We start from the raw sequence: 13,362 nt of genomic DNA, 5'->3' as shown, positions 1-13,362 counted from the left end.
CAAGGTCCGTATCTCAGGCCTAGAAGGGCAGAGCGTCCGGCAGCCTTGGAAGAGACCTTCGGCGTTCTGGCCTTTGGGCTCCCTCCATGAGGAACCAGCTCCTCAGCACCACGCGTCTTTAGTTCTTTCATGTCAGAACCTCTGCGGGCGACCTCATTCCGCCCCCCCACGTGAGCGGCACACAGACTTGCCATTAGGGGCGGAAGGCTTCAGAGTCCAGAAGGGAGGCTGGCGCTCCCACTCAGCATTCCAACAGGGAACTGAGCCCGGGTGCGTGAGACCGTGAGAGGGGGCAAGACAGGCGTACCGGCGAGCTGTTCACAGTGTACTCTGACGCGTCACCCTTCAAGCTCGCGTTCATCTCATGGAGAGAACACGAGGCCTTGATGCGCTTTCCCGTGGTAAGTAAACTTCGGTTGCGTCCCCTGGTGGGCACATCGGCACAGGGCTGCCCTGTCCCAGAGGCTCAAGGCGTGGAGCCCGATCGCTGGAGATCGGCCTCACGTGGATCTTTCACGGATGAAACCGGCTCGCAGTGGGACCGTTCACAAGCTGGGGACCGTGGTGGCTGTTAGGAGTCGGCACACCCAGAGCACTGCGAGGGAGAGGAGCTGCTGACGTTTGCCAGCACAGTCTCCAATTCCGAATTGCAACCTTTCCCTGTAAGTGGCTCCCGAAAACCTCGACGCACTTTCTCAGCTATGATGGAGGCCAGTCACTTGGCGGACTCCCCCAACGCCCTGCCTCCCAGGCTGCGATACAGACACGCCGACTGCTTCAGCCAACAGGGACAGCTTAGAGTAAAGGTAAGAATCCTACGTGTCAAAGTACTTGCGCGACGCTGGCCAGAAGCACAAACGTTTAGGGCAGGGCATCAAGGCTCGTCGCCGCACGCTGAGCAAGTCTGTTCTCATCTCGCCTCTGAACGCCGAGTTTAACCAGCTAGGAGGCAAACTTCAGGAAAGGTACTCAGGGTGCCAGCGATTCAGAATCCTTTCGCCAGACAGCCCAAATCGTGTACGCCTCTTTGTATTTTCCGTGGGCAGAACAAAATGGTGTCAACCTGCACGCCTCCAGCTGGGGTGGGGTGGGGGTGTGGGTGTGGGCGACGTACACTTTCTCCCTGGGAAACCAGCCCACGCCTTCAGTGTGAAAGGCCTCTACGCCTCTCTGCTTTCGCAGCCCAGGGGTAGCCTCAGCTCTGAAAAGCTTCCAGAGGAGGAAGGTCAGAGAACCCTTGAACCACCCAGCAGGTGCAGCACAGAACAAGGACTTCTCTCTTGGCCTGAGAACACCCACTGCCCAGCGCTCCTTTGTTGTACACACGTGGTGGAGGAAGGGTGCTGGATTCGGCTCCGTGAGAACTTCTCCGGGCCTCGTCGTGTGAACGCAAGTACATGAGCCCTACCTCTCATGCCAGTTTCCTGTGCAAGTTGGACAAGGCAAACTCCCTGCTTGAATCCCTGGGTGGGTTAAGAACCCTCCGGGGAAGGATCGTTGCTTGGGACACGGGGCTGGTATCGAGGTGACTGCTCTGTGCCTCCACTTCGCAGCTGTTCTCTCTCAGCGGCTTCCGAAGGCTCTTCTGAAGAGTTTCCTGAGGGTGCCGGAAACAGGGAAGTAGCCGTCAGGCCCACGAGGACACCAAGCCTCGCAAGCAAGAGGCTGCCAGCCTCAGACGCTTGGGCTCGCTTTCGTACATGAAACCACACTGTGCTTTGAAGGTTCCTGGCACCCAGCTTGCGAACCGCACTTCCACCGTGTCTTAGGGTTCCCAGGGTTTCCATGCCATGCCGTCACAATGTCCAATTGTTAGGCCTCAGACGGCCGGGTGTCCGGCAGCTCTAAAGGAGACCATAGGAAGGCGGGCCTTTTGGCTCCTTCCACCGAGAAACCAGCTCCCCCGGAGCCTCTGTCGTCAGCCAGTTGATTTCAGAATACCTGTGCGCACCCTCCATTGCTCCTCGACGTAAGAGACAAACAGAATTGCCATAAAGGGAGGAAGCCTTCTGAGTCCAGCACAGTGGCGGTGTCTCTCACTCAGCATTCCCACAAGAGCTGAGCACCAGGGTATGGGCCCGAGAGAGGGAGAAAGAGAGAGCCGTAAGACCCAGCCTTTCCACAATGTAGTATAGGCATCACCCTTCAAGCCCACGTAAATTTCATAGAGAACACACCGGGCCTCAGTGTGCCTTCTTGTGGGTAAGGAAACTTGGCTTTTCATTCCTTGGGTGGCACACTGGCTCAGGGCTGCCCTACCCCAGAGACTCACGGTGCGCAGCCCGATCGGTTGAGATCAGCCCCTTCGGCGTTTCCACGGATGGGACCAACTCGGGAAAGAGCCGTTCAGAAGCTGGGGACCATGGTGGCTTTCACTAGTCTTCACAGCCGGAGCACCCTGAAGGAGAGGAGCTGCTGAAGTCCGCTAGCAAAGTCTTCTAGTCCGGAGAGGAGCCTTTCCTTGAGAGGGGCTTCCGAAGGCCTCGATGCACTTTCGCCGTTATCTAGAGTGGAGGCCTGTCGCCTGGCAGACTCCCCCACGGGCCTGCTTCCCTGGCTGGGATACGGACACGCCGCCTGCTGCAGCCGAAAGGGGCAGCTTGGAGTAAAGATAAAAACCCAGTGCGTAAACGTTCTTGCCTAGCCCTCGCCACGAGCACAAGCGTATAGGCCTCTGGTCAAAGGCTTTCGCCACAAGCCGAACACGTTGGGTCTCATCTAGCCTCTGAAGCCCGAGTTTACCCAGCTACGAATCAAACTTCAGGAAAGGTACTCGGGGTGATGCGGACTGCCAAGCATGTAACCAGGCAGCCCGGATCGAGTACAAATACTTGTGTTTTAAACGGGCAGAAGAAATGGTGTCAAGAGCGCGCCTCCATCTGCCGGGCGACGTACACATTTTCTCCGTGAGATAGATGCAGGCCCTTCCTCCAGTGTGAAAGGCCTCTACGCCTCTTCGCGCTCGCAGCGCAGAGGTGCCACCCGCCCTGAAAACCCTCCAAAGGCACAGGGTCACGCAACGTGTGAACCACCGAGAGCGGGTACAGCACACACCTAGGTCTTCTCGGTCGGCCTGAGAACACCCACGGCACAGGGCTTCTTGGGTGCACACACGTGGTCGCGGTCGGTGATGCCTTCTGCTCCGTGAAACCTTCTCGCGGACACATAGAGTGAGCGCACGTCAGATTAGCCCTACACCTCAGCCCTGTTTCTTGAGTGAGTTGTACTGCTACAAGGCAAAACTCCCTGCTGGAACCTCGGTGTGGCGTAAGTATCCTCCGGGAGGCGATCTCTGCTAGAGACACTGTGCTGCTATCTAGGATAATGGTCTGTGCCTCCACTGCGCTCGCTTGCTGTTGTCTCCAAGCCGTTGGCGAAGGCTTTTCGGAAGAGGTTGCTCACAGTGTCCTTTCTGTAGAGTAAGCCACAGGCGTGCGAGGATACCTGTTCTGTGAAGTTAAATGCTAGGGCGCAGTTTTGTGCAGGAAAGGACCCTCCGCCTTGAAGGGTCTTCCTTCCGGATTGCCACTTGCACTGGCGATGTCTCCTAAATCTCGCAGGCTTTCCGTGCCGTCACAAGGTCCGTATCTCAGGCCTAGAAGGGCAGAGCGTCCGGCAGCCTTGGAAGAGACCTTCGGCGTTCTGGCCTTTGGGCTCCCTCCATGAGGAACCAGCTCCTCAGCACCACGCGTCTTTAGTTCTTTCATGTCAGAACCTCTGCGGGCGACCTCATTCCGCCCCCCCACGTGAGAGGCACACAGACTTGCCATTAGGGGCGGAAGGCTTCAGAGTCCAGAAGGGAGGCTGGCGCTCCCACTCAGCATTCCAACAGGGAACTGAGCCCGGGTGCGTGAGACCGTGAGAGGGGGCAAGACAGGCGTACCGGCGAGCTGTTCACAGTGTACTCTGACGCGTCACCCTTCAAGCTCGCGTTCATCTCATGGAGAGAACACGAGGCCTTGATGCGCTTTCCCGTGGTAAGTAAACTTCGGTTGCGTCCCCTGGTGGGCACATCGGCACAGGGCTGCCCTGTCCCAGAGGCTCAAGGCGTGGAGCCCGATCGCTGGAGATCGGCCTCACGTGGATCTTTCACGGATGAAACCGGCTCGCAGTGGGACCGTTCACAAGCTGGGGACCGTGGTGGCTGTTAGGAGTCGGCACACCCAGAGCACTGCGAGGGAGAGGAGCTGCTGACGTTTGCCAGCACAGTCTCCAATTCCGAATTGCAACCTTTCCCTGTAAGTGGCTCCCGAAAACCTCGACGCACTTTCTCAGCTATGATGGAGGCCAGTCACTTGGCGGACTCCCCCAACGCCCTGCCTCCCAGGCTGCGATACAGACACGCCGACTGCTTCAGCCAACAGGGACAGCTTAGAGTAAAGGTAAGAATCCTACGTGTCAAAGTACTTGCGCGACGCTGGCCAGAAGCACAAACGTTTAGGGCAGGGCATCAAGGCTCGTCGCCGCACGCTGAGCAAGTCTGTTCTCATCTCGCCTCTGAACGCCGAGTTTAACCAGCTAGGAGGCAAACTTCAGGAAAGGTACTCAGGGTGCCAGCGATTCAGAATCCTTTCGCCAGACAGCCCAAATCGTGTACGCCTCTTTGTATTTTCCGTGGGCAGAACAAAATGGTGTCAACCTGCACGCCTCCAGCTGGGGTGGGGTGGGGGTGTGGGTGTGGGCGACGTACACTTTCTCCCTGGGAAACCAGCCCACGCCTTCAGTGTGAAAGGCCTCTACGCCTCTCTGCTTTCGCAGCCCAGGGGTAGCCTCAGCTCTGAAAAGCTTCCAGAGGAGGAAGGTCAGAGAACCCTTGAACCACCCAGCAGGTGCAGCACAGAACAAGGACTTCTCTCTTGGCCTGAGAACACCCACTGCCCAGCGCTCCTTTGTTGTACACACGTGGTGGAGGAAGGGTGCTGGATTCGGCTCCGTGAGAACTTCTCCGGGCCTCGTCGTGTGAACGCAAGTACATGAGCCCTACCTCTCATGCCAGTTTCCTGTGCAAGTTGGACAAGGCAAACTCCCTGCTTGAATCCCTGGGTGGGTTAAGAACCCTCCGGGGAAGGATCGTTGCTTGGGACACGGGGCTGGTATCGAGGTGACTGCTCTGTGCCTCCACTTCGCAGCTGTTCTCTCTCAGCGGCTTCCGAAGGCTCTTCTGAAGAGTTTCCTGAGGGTGCCGGAAACAGGGAAGTAGCCGTCAGGCCCACGAGGACACCAAGCCTCGCAAGCAAGAGGCTGCCAGCCTCAGACGCTTGGGCTCGCTTTCGTACATGAAACCACACTGTGCTTTGAAGGTTCCTGGCACCCAGCTTGCGAACCGCACTTCCACCGTGTCTTAGGGTTCCCAGGGTTTCCATGCCATGCCGTCACAATGTCCAATTGTTAGGCCTCAGACGGCCGGGTGTCCGGCAGCTCTAAAGGAGACCATAGGAAGGCGGGCCTTTTGGCTCCTTCCACCGAGAAACCAGCTCCCCCGGAGCCTCTGTCGTCAGCCAGTTGATTTCAGAATACCTGTGCGCACCCTCCATTGCTCCTCGACGTAAGAGACAAACAGAATTGCCATAAAGGGAGGAAGCCTTCTGAGTCCAGCACAGTGGCGGTGTCTCTCACTCAGCATTCCCACAAGAGCTGAGCACCAGGGTATGGGCCCGAGAGAGGGAGAAAGAGAGAGCCGTAAGGCCCAGCCTTTCCACAATGTAGTATAGGCATCACCCTTCAAGCCCACGTAAATTTCATAGAGAACACACCGGGCCTCAGTGTGCCTTCTTGTGGGTAAGGAAACTTGGCTTTTCATTCCTTGGGTGGCACACTGGCTCAGGGCTGCCCTACCCCAGAGACTCACGGTGCGCAGCCCGATCGGTTGAGATCAGCCCCTTCGGCGTTTCCACGGATGGGACCAACTCGGGAAAGAGCCGTTCAGAAGCTGGGGACCATGGTGGCTTTCACTAGTCTTCACAGCCGGAGCACCCTGAAGGAGAGGAGCTGCTGAAGTCCGCTAGCAAAGTCTTCTAGTCCGGAGAGGAGCCTTTCCTTGAGAGGGGCTTCCGAAGGCCTCGATGCACTTTCGCCGTTATCTAGAGTGGAGGCCTGTCGCCTGGCAGACTCCCCCACGGGCCTGCTTCCCTGGCTGGGATACGGACACGCCGCCTGCTGCAGCCGAAAGGGGCAGCTTGGAGTAAAGATAAAAACCCAGTGCGTAAACGTTCTTGCCTAGCCCTCGCCACGAGCACAAGCGTATAGGCCTCTGGTCAAAGGCTTTCGCCACAAGCCGAACACGTTGGGTCTCATCTAGCCTCTGAAGCCCGAGTTTACCCAGCTACGAATCAAACTTCAGGAAAGGTACTCGGGGTGATGCGGACTGCCAAGCATGTAACCAGGCAGCCCGGATCGAGTACAAATACTTGTGTTTTAAACGGGCAGAAGAAATGGTGTCAAGAGCGCGCCTCCATCTGCCGGGCGACGTACACATTTTCTCCGTGAGATAGATGCAGGCCCTTCCTCCAGTGTGAAAGGCCTCTACGCCTCTTCGCGCTCGCAGCGCAGAGGTGCCACCCGCCCTGAAAATCCTCCAAAGGCACAGGGTCACGCAACGTGTGAACCACCGAGAGCGGGTACAGCACACACCTAGGTCTTCTCGGTCGGCCTGAGAACACCCACGGCACAGGGCTTCTTGGGTGCACACACGTGGTCGCGGTCGGTGATGCCTTCTGCTCCGTGAAACCTTCTCGCGGACACATAGAGTGAGCGCACGTCAGATTAGCCCTACACCTCAGCCCTGTTTCTTGAGTGAGTTGTACTGCTACAAGGCAAAACTCCCTGCTGGAACCTCGGTGTGGCGTAAGTATCCTCCGGGAGGCGATCTCTGCTAGAGACACTGTGCTGCTATCTAGGATAATGGTCTGTGCCTCCACTGCGCTCGCTTGCTGTTGTCTCCAAGCCGTTGGCGAAGGCTTTTCGGAAGAGGTTGCTCACAGTGTCCTTTCTGTAGAGTAAGCCACAGGCGTGCGAGGATACCTGTTCTGTGAAGTTAAATGCTAGGGCGCAGTTTTGTGCAGGAAAGGACCCTCCGCCTTGAAGGGTCTTCCTTCCGGATTGCCACTTGCACTGGCGATGTCTCCTAAATCTCGCAGGCTTTCCGTGCCGTCACAAGGTCCGTATCTCAGGCCTAGAAGGGCAGAGCGTCCGGCAGCCTTGGAAGAGACCTTCGGCGTTCTGGCCTTTGGGCTCCCTCCATGAGGAACCAGCTCCTCAGCACCACGCGTCTTTAGTTCTTTCATGTCAGAACCTCTGCGGGCGACCTCATTCCGCCCCCCCACGTGAGAGGCACACAGACTTGCCATTAGGGGCGGAAGGCTTCAGAGTCCAGAAGGGAGGCTGGCGCTCCCACTCAGCATTCCAACAGGGAACTGAGCCCGGGTGCGTGAGACCGTGAGAGGGGGCAAGACAGGCGTACCGGCGAGCTGTTCACAGTGTACTCTGACGCGTCACCCTTCAAGCTCGCGTTCATCTCATGGAGAGAACACGAGGCCTTGATGCGCTTTCCCGTGGTAAGTAAACTTCGGTTGCGTCCCCTGGTGGGCACATCGGCACAGGGCTGCCCTGTCCCAGAGGCTCAAGGCGTGGAGCCCGATCGCTGGAGATCGGCCTCACGTGGATCTTTCACGGATGAAACCGGCTCGCAGTGGGACCGTTCACAAGCTGGGGACCGTGGTGGCTGTTAGGAGTCGGCACACCCAGAGCACTGCGAGGGAGAGGAGCTGCTGACGTTTGCCAGCACAGTCTCCAATTCCGAATTGCAACCTTTCCCTGTAAGTGGCTCCCGAAAACCTCGACGCACTTTCTCAGCTATGATGGAGGCCAGTCACTTGGCGGACTCCCCCAACGCCCTGCCTCCCAGGCTGCGATACAGACACGCCGACTGCTTCAGCCAACAGGGACAGCTTAGAGTAAAGGTAAGAATCCTACGTGTCAAAGTACTTGCGCGACGCTGGCCAGAAGCACAAACGTTTAGGGTAGGGCATCAAGGCTCGTCGCCGCACGCTGAGCAAGTCTGTTCTCATCTCGCCTCTGAACGCCGAGTTTAACCAGCTAGGAGGCAAACTTCAGGAAAGGTACTCAGGGTGCCAGCGATTCAGAATCCTTTCGCCAGACAGCCCAAATCGTGTACGCCTCTTTGTATTTTCCGTGGGCAGAACAAAATGGTGTCAACCTGCACGCCTCCAGCTGGGGTGGGGTGGGGGTGTGGGTGTGGGCGACGTACACTTTCTCCCTGGGAAACCAGCCCACGCCTTCAGTGTGAAAGGCCTCTACGCCTCTCTGCTTTCGCAGCCCAGGGGTAGCCTCAGCTCTGAAAAGCTTCCAGAGGAGGAAGGTCAGAGAACCCTTGAACCACCCAGCAGGTGCAGCACAGAACAAGGACTTCTCTCTTGGCCTGAGAACACCCACTGCCCAGCGCTCCTTTGTTGTACACACGTGGTGGAGGAAGGGTGCTGGATTCGGCTCCGTGAGAACTTCTCCGGGCCTCGTCGTGTGAACGCAAGTACATGAGCCCTACCTCTCATGCCAGTTTCCTGTGCAAGTTGGACAAGGCAAACTCCCTGCTTGAATCCCTGGGTGGGTTAAGAACCCTCCGGGGAAGGATCGTTGCTTGGGACACGGGGCTGGTATGGAGGTGACTGCTCTGTGCCTCCACTTCGCAGCTGTTCTCTCTCAGCGGCTTCCGAAGGCTCTTCTGAAGAGTTTCCTGAGGGTGCCGGAAACAGGGAAGTAGCCGTCAGGCCCACGAGGACACCAAGCCTCGCAAGCAAGAGGCTGCCAGCCTCAGACGCTTGGGCTCGCTTTCGTACATGAAACCACACTGTGCTTTGAAGGTTCCTGGCACCCAGCTTGCGAACCGCACTTCCACCGTGTCTTAGGGTTCCCAGGGTTTCCATGCCATGCCGTCACAATGTCCAATTGTTAGGCCTCAGACGGCCGGGTGTCCGGCAGCTCTAAAGGAGACCATAGGAAGGCGGGCCTTTTGGCTCCTTCCACCGAGAAACCAGCTCCCCCGGAGCCTCTGTCGTCAGCCAGTTGATTTCAGAATACCTGTGCGCACCCTCCATTGCTCCTCGACGTAAGAGACAAACAGAATTGCCATAAAGGGAGGAAGCCTTCTGAGTCCAGCACAGTGGCGGTGTCTCTCACTCAGCATTCCCACAAGAGCTGAGCACCAGGGTATGGGCCCGAGAGAGGGAGAAAGAGAGAGCCGTAAGACCCAGCCTTTCCACAATGTAGTATAGGCATCACCCTTCAAGCCCACGTAAATTTCATAGAGAACACACCGGGCCTCAGTGTGCCTTCTTGTGGGTAAGGAAACTTGGCTTTTCATTCCTTGGGTGGCACACTGGCTCAGGGCTGCCCTACCCCAGAGACTCACGGTGCGCAGCCCGATCGGTTGAGATCAGCCCCTTCGGCGTTTCCACGGATGGGACCAACTCGGGAAAGAGCCGTTCAGAAGCTGGGGACCATGGTGGCTTTCACTAGTCTTCACAGCCGGAGCACCCTGAAGGAGAGGAGCTGCTGAAGTCCGCTAGCAAAGTCTTCTAGTCCGGAGAGGAGCCTTTCCTTGAGAGGGGCTTCCGAAGGCCTCGATGCACTTTCGCCGTTATCTAGAGTGGAGGCCTGTCGCCTGGCAGACTCCCCCACGGGCCTGCTTCCCTGGCTGGGATACGGACACGCCGCCTGCTGCAGCCGAAAGGGGCAGCTTGGAGTAAAGATAAAAACCCAGTGCGTAAACGTTCTTGCCTAGCCCTCGCCACGAGCACAAGCGTATAGGCCTCTGGTCAAAGGCTTTCGCCACAAGCCGAACACGTTGGGTCTCATCTAGCCTCTGAAGCCCGAGTTTACCCAGCTACGAATCAAACTTCAGGAAAGGTACTCGGGGTGATGCGGACTGCCAAGCATGTAACCAGGCAGCCCGGATCGAGTACAAATACTTGTGTTTTAAACGGGCAGAAGAAATGGTGTCAAGAGCGCGCCTCCATCTGCCGGGCGACGTACACATTTTCTCCGTGAGATAGATGCAGGCCCTTCCTCCAGTGTGAAAGGCCTCTACGCCTCTTCGCGCTCGCAGCGCAGAGGTGCCACCCGCCCTGAAAACCCTCCAAAGGCACAGGGTCACGCAACGTGTGAACCACCGAGAGCGGGTACAGCACACACCTAGGTCTTCTCGGTCGGCCTGAGAACACCCACGGCACAGGGCTTCTTGGGTGCACACACGTGGTCGCGGTCGGTGATGCCTTCTGCTCCGTGAAACCTTCTCGCGGACACATAGAGTGAGCGCACGTCAGATTAGCCCTACACCTCAGCCCTGTTTCTTGAGTGAGTTGTACTGCTACAAGGCAAAACTCCCTGCTGGAACCTCGGTGTGGCGTAAGTATCCTCCGGGAGGCGATCTCTGCTAGAGACACTGTGCTGCTATCTAGGATAATGGTCTGTGCCTCCACTGCGCTCGCTTGCTGTTGTCTCCAAGCCGTTGGCGAAGGCTTTTCGGAAGAGGTTGCTCACAGTGTCCTTTCTGTAGAGTAAGCCACAGGCGTGCGAGGATACCTGTTCTGTGAAGTTAAATGCTAGGGCGCAGTTTTGTGCAGGAAAGGACCCTCCGCCTTGAAGGGTCTTCCTTCCGGATTGCCACTTGCACTGGCGATGTCTCCTAAATCTCGCAGGCTTTCCGTGCCGTCACAAGGTCCGTATCTCAGGCCTAGAAGGGCAGAGCGTCCGGCAGCCTTGGAAGAGACCTTCGGCGTTCTGGCCTTTGGGCTCCCTCCGTGAGGAACCAGCTCCTCAGCACCACGCGTCTTTAGTTCTTTCATGTCAGAACCTCTGCGGGCGACCTCATTCCGCCCCCCCACGTGAGAGGCACACAGACTTGCCATTAGGGGCGGAAGGCTTCAGAGTCCAGAAGGGAGGCTGGCGCTCCCACTCAGCATTCCAACAGGGAACTGAGCCCGGGTGCGTGAGACCGTGAGAGGGGGCAAGACAGGCGTACCGGCGAGCTGTTCACAGTGTACTCTGACGCGTCACCCTTCAAGCTCGCGTTCATCTCATGGAGAGAACACGAGGCCTTGATGCGCTTTCCCGTGGTAAGTAAACTTCGGTTGCGTCCCCTGGTGGGCACATCGGCACAGGGCTGCCCTGTCCCAGAGGCTCAAGGCGTGGAGCCCGATCGCTGGAGGTCGGCCTCACGTGGATCTTTCACGGATGAAACCGGCTCGCAGTGGGACCGTTCACAAGCTGGGGACCGTGGTGGCTGTTAGGAGTCGGCACACCCAGAGCACTGCGAGGGAGAGGAGCTGCTGACGTTTGCCAGCACAGTCTCCAATTCCGAATTGCAACCTTTCCCTGTAAGTGGCTCCCGAAAACCTCGACGCACTTTCTCAGCTATGATGGAGGCCAGTCACTTGGCGGACTCCCCCAACGCCCTGCCTCCCAGGCTGCGATACAGACACGCCGACTGCTTCAGCCAACAGGGACAGCTTAGAGTAAAGGTAAGAATCCTACGTGTCAAAGTACTTGCGCGACGCTGGCCAGAAGCACAAACGTTTAGGGCAGGGCATCAAGGCTCGTCGCCGCACGCTGAGCAAGTCTGTTCTCATCTCGCCTCTGAACGCCGAGTTTAACCAGCTAGGAGGCAAACTTCAGGAAAGGTACTCAGGGTGCCAGCGATTCAGAATCCTTTCGCCAGACAGCCCAAATCGTGTACGCCTCTTTGTATTTTCCGTGGGCAGAACAAAATGGTGTCAACCTGCACGCCTCCAGCTGGGGTGGGGTGGGGGTGTGGGTGTGGGCGACGTACACTTTCTCCCTGGGAAACCAGCCCACGCCTTCAGTGTGAAAGGCCTCTACGCCTCTCTGCTTTCGCAGCCCAGGGGTAGCCTCAGCTCTGAAAAGCTTCCAGAGGAGGAAGGTCAGAGAACCCTTGAACCACCCAGCAGGTGCAGCACAGAACAAGGACTTCTCTCTTGGCCTGAGAACACCCACTGCCCAGCGCTCCTTTGTTGTACACACGTGGTGGAGGAAGGGTGCTGGATTCGGCTCCGTGAGAACTTCTCCGGGCCTCGTCGTGTGAACGCAAGTACATGAGCCCTACCTCTCATGCCAGTTTCCTGTGCAAGTTGGACAAGGCAAACTCCCTGCTTGAATCCCTGGGTGGGTTAAGAACCCTCCGGGGAAGGATCGTTGCTTGGGACACGGGGCTGGTATGGAGGTGACTGCTCTGTGCCTCCACTTCGCAGCTGTTCTCTCTCAGCGGCTTCCGAAGGCTCTTCTGAAGAGTTTCCTGAGGGTGCCGGAAACAGGGAAGTAGCCGTCAGGCCCACGAGGACACCAAGCCTCGCAAGCAAGAGGCTGCCAGCCTCAGACGCTTGGGCTCGCTTTCGTACATGAAACCACACTGTGCTTTGAAGGTTCCTGGCACCCAGCTTGCGAACCGCACTTCCACCGTGTCTTAGGGTTCCCAGGGTTTCCATGCCATGCCGTCACAATGTCCAATTGTTAGGCCTCAGACGGCCGGGTGTCCGGCAGCTCTAAAGGAGACCATAGGAAGGCGGGCCTTTTGGCTCCTTCCACCGAGAAACCAGCTCCCCCGGAGCCTCTGTCGTCAGCCAGTTGATTTCAGAATACCTGTGCGCACCCTCCATTGCTCCTCGACGTAAGAGACAAACAGAATTGCCATAAAGGGAGGAAGCCTTCTGAGTCCAGCACAGTGGCGGTGTCTCTCACTCAGCATTCCCACAAGAGCTGAGCACCAGGGTATGGGCCCGAGAGAGGGAGAAAGAGAGAGCCGTAAGACCCAGCCTTTCCACAATGTAGTATAGGCATCACCCTTCAAGCCCACGTAAATTTCATAGAGAACACACCGGGCCTCAGTGTGCCTTCTTGTGGGTAAGGAAACTTGGCTTTTCATTCCTTGGGTGGCACACTGGCTCAGGGCTGCCCTACCCCAGAGACTCACGGTGCGCAGCCCGATCGGTTGAGATCAGCCCCTTCGGCGTTTCCACGGATGGGACCAACTCGGGAAAGAGCCGTTCAGAAGCTGGGGACCATGGTGGCTTTCACTAGTCTTCACAGCCGGAGCACCCTGAAGGAGAGGAGCTGCTGAAGTCCGCTAGCAAAGTCTTCTAGTCCGGAGAGGAGCCTTTCCTTGAGAGGGGCTTCCGAAGGCCTCGATGCACTTTCGCCGTTATCTAGAGTGGAGGCCTGTCGCCTGGCAGACTCCCCCACGGGCCTGCTTCCCTGGCTGGGATACGGACACGCCGCCTGCTGCAGCCGAAAGGGGCAGCTTGGAGTAAAGATAAAAACCCAGTGCGTAAACGT

This window comes from Delphinapterus leucas, chromosome 20, assembly GCF_059928025.1.
Source record: "Delphinapterus leucas isolate spDelLeu-1000000601 "Yukka" chromosome 20, BTC_Dleu_Yukka2, whole genome shotgun sequence".
NCBI lineage: Eukaryota > Metazoa > Chordata > Mammalia > Artiodactyla > Monodontidae > Delphinapterus > Delphinapterus leucas.
This window is presented reverse-complemented; position numbering follows the sequence as displayed.